We start from the raw sequence: 5277 nt of genomic DNA, 5'->3' as shown, positions 1-5277 counted from the left end.
ATTACTCCCAATCCTAGATTTACAATCTTGCTTTAGAAGATGGTAAATTAGTGTCCGAATCCTATCATCCCCTATAAATGCATCTCCTTGTTCTATGATAGATATTCATTCAAATCTATTAATATATGAGTAATTATACAACCACAAACTCTTGTACAAATTTATTTTGTACAAACTGACGTGACATTAATTCATTGGTTGAATGAAAATATAAAATAATAAAAATAAATCATGTGGCCCAAGTGATATTTAATTCAACCAATCTTATTATGCCACATCAGTTTGTACAAAATAAATTTGTACAAGAGTTTGTGGTTATATCACTACTCTTAATATATACATTCAAAAATATTTTAGAGCTCTATAAAAAAAATTCTATTAATATTTTCAAAAGACGACAAAGTTCACTGCTGTTTGCTTGTTGCTTGCTCTCATTCTCCTAGTCTCAGCTGGTATATCTCTTTATTCATTTTAAAAATGATACATTTTCATTAATTAGTTTTTAAGTATATAATTAAAGTGAAAATTTTCAAAAGACGTGTTTAATAGCTAATATATTGTGCATGTACATAAGATAAAAGCATGGTGCGTGCGGCAAAACCAAAGCGTAAACCTAAATGTTGTGTGCAAACTTGGCCATGCAACGGGGATGATAAATGCAGAGACGACTGCCAAAATAGGTACAATAGAGAAGGGCATCGTGATTTTCATCGGACACTATATTTACCCCCAAGAGTGCACTTGTACCTACAACTGTTGAGCATTTTGATCTATGTATACTAAGGCCTTAAGTAAATGAAATAAATAATGGAGACAGCCGTCCTATATATGCTTAAAAAATATTTCTCGCCAGAGAGATATATATCATTGATCTTTTATATAAACTTTCAGTTGTCTATAGCATGCAACATCATTTAATTATTTAAGCACTTGTACTTAGCTATTCAACTGCATAGCTGGATGATCAAAAAGGCAGAACAATCAAAGCTTCTGTGGCAGTCTTGTGACAGAATATTATTGCTTTTTTCTCTTAATATGATGACAAAATATAGAATACTTTGTGGAATGTCTGTTCTAATTTCATAAGCATTAAACCATCTGTTATTGCAACAAACACATACTTCTATGGTCTAGCCCTGCAATGAAGTTGCTCTTAATTTTAAATTAGCTTCATTCTTCAAAATCCATATACATGAACTAAATGAAAATTCAAAGCTGAGACAAGAAAAGCAAATATAAATGTATAATCGTGTAACAATATATCGGAAACTCATTAACATCAATGAGAAATGAAATTTTAGTTTTGAAGAGGAAAATATTAGCCGTTGAAGCATCTACCAAATCAATTATTGTTTGGTCAATTTATCGTACGTGATAGAAAATCAACGCGTATCATTCAATCAACTTTATTAAAAAAGTAGTTTTTATACTTCATAATACTCATAAATTTAATTTAAGATATATAATATACTCTAATCACGATCGACATTATAAGTTTTATAACTAAAAGAGGCAGTCAGCTAGAGAGAGAGAGAGAGAAATCCTCTCACATATAAAAAAGCTTCTACCACTCAACTAAATAATAGTTCCATAATTTGCAAATGTACTTTCTAGAAGCTTGTGAGGTAAGTATTGAATAACACATGAATGAATGTGTGGCAGAGAACAAATAGATAAATGAGCATATGTGGTAACTGGTTAAACAGTCCTTATGAGAAGCCACATGTACTCTTGGTTAAAAAGGATATATAAATAGGGGTTGACGAGTTGTGTTCAGCAGTTGAATTAAATCAAATCATGGCTGTGTCCAATAAATTCGCATTATATGGCTACCGATCTTAGCAATTCTTGCATTACAACTCACTTTAACGCTGAGCGTAGCATCGGGCTCGATGCCGATGGTTATCAAAGATTGAAAGAGGTGGCTGAAAACTAGCATAGAATTCGACAGTGGCAGCTGCGACCATCCCCGACCCCTTAGAAGTCAAGAAGGTCAAGCTCCATGTGAGATGGTGGCAGCATGCATGCTTAATTAATTACTTGATTAATAATTTGGCAAGAAATAATAAGGCTTTGGTATTAATAATGTAATATATACTAAGTGCAATGTTTATTGTTAAATAATAAATGAAAATAATAACATAGCCTTAAGATATTTTTTCATTTTTGCATTGTTTCTCTCAGAATTAAACTAATTAATTAGAGTTGCAACTTGCATGCACAATTAATACGAGCTAGTCATTTGGGATCGCTCATGACTATCATCCAAGACAATTTAGGAGCTCATATTCTAATACCCCAACTCACGTATGTACATGAGAGGTGATATTTTACTCCTTTAATTTATTTCATCAGTCTCCAATTTTCGATTGATATTTTTCATTTCTAGATCCTCTTTCAAACTCTCAACAAATATCAACATTTAATCATATCCAAATTGAAATTAAATAAAATTTTAGGTTATCACAAAAAATCAAAACCAATATAATTAATAACAATAAACCCCACTGGATGTTCATCAAATTTTACAAAACCTAATATTGAAATTTATCATATGTTGGTGGGGGTAATCACTACCAGAAAAATGGCCTTCGTTGATACTATTTTAGTGTCAGTTATATGTTTCGCTGACACTGAGTTTTAGTGTCAGCATTGCCCACGCCAGTGTCACAGTGACACTAGAAAATAGTATCAGTGATTTTATGTCACTATAGTATCAAAACAATTTTGATTCTAGGACATCACAGATATAACAATACTATGGTATCAAACAAATATTGATACAAGGGTATTACAAAGATAACGATACCATAGTGATAATGTTTATTCAAAAAAATTAAAAAAACAGAAACAGAAATTGACAATTGGTCCTTGAATTAAAATACTCATTGAATAATTTGAAAACTCATTACATTGTGTAGAACTACATTAACATTGAAAAATAAAAGCCAAAACATTGTGTCAAACTCAAAAAACTAAAGAGTTTACAATAAAAACTACTCGAAGAATCAACCATCACCAACTACAATCTTGTATTTATTTCTGTAATCTTGCTCAATCCTGAAAACCTATTAAAGAAAAAAAATGTTATGTTAACTAAAAACTAAAAGGTTTTCTCAAAAAAAAAATCTTAAAAGAGAGTGAAATCTAACAAAATGGGTTTGGATTCATCATTGTGACTAGCAACAAAAGCAACCTATTTAGCTAGCTCGACTAAGAACTCATCAGCTATCAAATTATATGTGCATAACCAAAGAAAAAAGAAAAAATAATTTAAACATAGTGATATTATTACTTCAGCCAACAAGAATCAATACTTGTACTTCATTTAATTCTTTCTTTTTTTTCTTTTTCTTTTGCCGGAAAAGAATTCTATTGAACTTAAAAATTCTTATTAATTTTGATGTACTGTAAATAATTTAGAACATGATTTAAATAATTAGTGCAACATCGAAATTCCATTAGCTAATCTTGATGCTAAAGTAAAGAACAACTTTAAGCATAAAGCATAGTCATAGAATCATTCACATTAAAGTCAATGCTTGACAACAAGCATTTTGTTAAGACACCACAAACATGGAATAATATATGAATTTATTCTGTCCATTAGATTATTTATTCTTAATCGACATTAAGTATAATTTTTAAAGAAGATTCACCAAAGGTCAATTTTTCAAAAATATTTCTTTTTGTGTTTGATCTTATTAGGTCTTGTTCAATCAGATAAAATATACAAAAGCAAAGAATTAAGACTTTATAGGATATTGTTATCTCATTCTACCATGGCCTAAAAACAAAAATGTCTTCAATAAACAAGGCAGCCCAGATTATACAAATATATTTTCTTGATTATCCAATACTCAGCATAATGGCTTTGATACATACTCAAATCATAGCTATAGATGGAATCCAAAAAAAGAATAAAAAGAACTCATTCGAAATTTAAGTGGTTATGTTAGTTACCTCAACATCAGATGACCTACAACTGCACTTGCCATGTTTCTTGAGTATGATGGAATAAACACATCACTTTCAACATATACAATGTAGTCAAGTACGGCCATTTGAGATGCATGATTGACGAATGGTTCTAGCTCTTCAACAGATGCCAACTTTCCCTACAAAGAAAGCAATCACAAACACAAATCAATACTAACTATCAACCAAAATAAATAAAAGTTCAAAACTTGAGCTGCAAAAATTATAACAAGATAAAAGCCATTTCATCCTTTTTGTTTATTGTAAGCAAGAAAAAGCAGGTGAAGAAATTTTTTTAATGATCAGAAGTAAATGGTGAAATTGAACACTAGCACAATGAATTCCATAATTAGCCAATGGTTGAAGTTGATTACAAAGAGGTCCTTCTATTATAATTGACATTAATTACTTTCATGGTTATGAGACTTATGGGCTAAACTCATCAACACAAGATCATATGACTAATTAGATTACAATCTCAGATGAGTTGCACATCATGTTTAACAAAGCGCACATGAACATTCTACTGCATTTTATGTTTTGAGGTTTCACAACGTCAATGTTCACAAAAAACCTCATAAATTATTTTAGGACTATATTAAAATCAAGCACTAGAATTTACTTTTAAGACAAGAATCACCCACCATATAAGACGAAAGTAATACATATGCCCTAAACATGAAATTGCAACCTTGAATAAATATTAAATTTGTAATTTCTCATATCATTAACTCTCTCAAAAGAAAAAACTATTATAAACTTAGAAAAAGTAAAATACTTATATAGAAGGCAAGCCTATACATATAGATAGAATACAAGCATCATACAGCCAAAATCAGTGCATTGCAAGTAATGGGTTATAAAAGACACAATTACTTGTTTAGCTGTAGATGAGTATTTTCTCAAAGTGGATACCACGGGGCGAAGTCTCTGGATTAGAAATGCATTTACAAAAAACAACAGTCAGCAGTAAAAAAAAAAAGGCAAAATGAATACTATATAGGCATACTACAATAGGAAAACTTCCTCTAGCAACCACTTTCTGCCTAATAATTCCCCATATCTTTAATTGTTTCAATTAAAATACTGCATTGTTCACCATATAAACCACCAATAACAACACTATAAATAACACAATCAACAAATAGCAAAAAAAAAAAAAAAACATAATCATATCCTATTTAAGTGAATATAAATCGAAGGCTATAATCAGTTAGTAGACAATAACATCGTGTTTACGATATGCGAATCAAAACATATATTACATATAATTATTTTTTAAAAAAATTACTAACCGGC

The sequence above is a fragment of the Citrus clementina genome, unplaced genomic scaffold, assembly GCF_000493195.1.
Source record: "Citrus clementina cultivar Clemenules unplaced genomic scaffold, Citrus_clementina_v1.0 scaffold_5, whole genome shotgun sequence".
NCBI classification, from domain to species: domain Eukaryota; kingdom Viridiplantae; phylum Streptophyta; class Magnoliopsida; order Sapindales; family Rutaceae; genus Citrus; species Citrus x clementina.
This window is presented reverse-complemented; position numbering follows the sequence as displayed.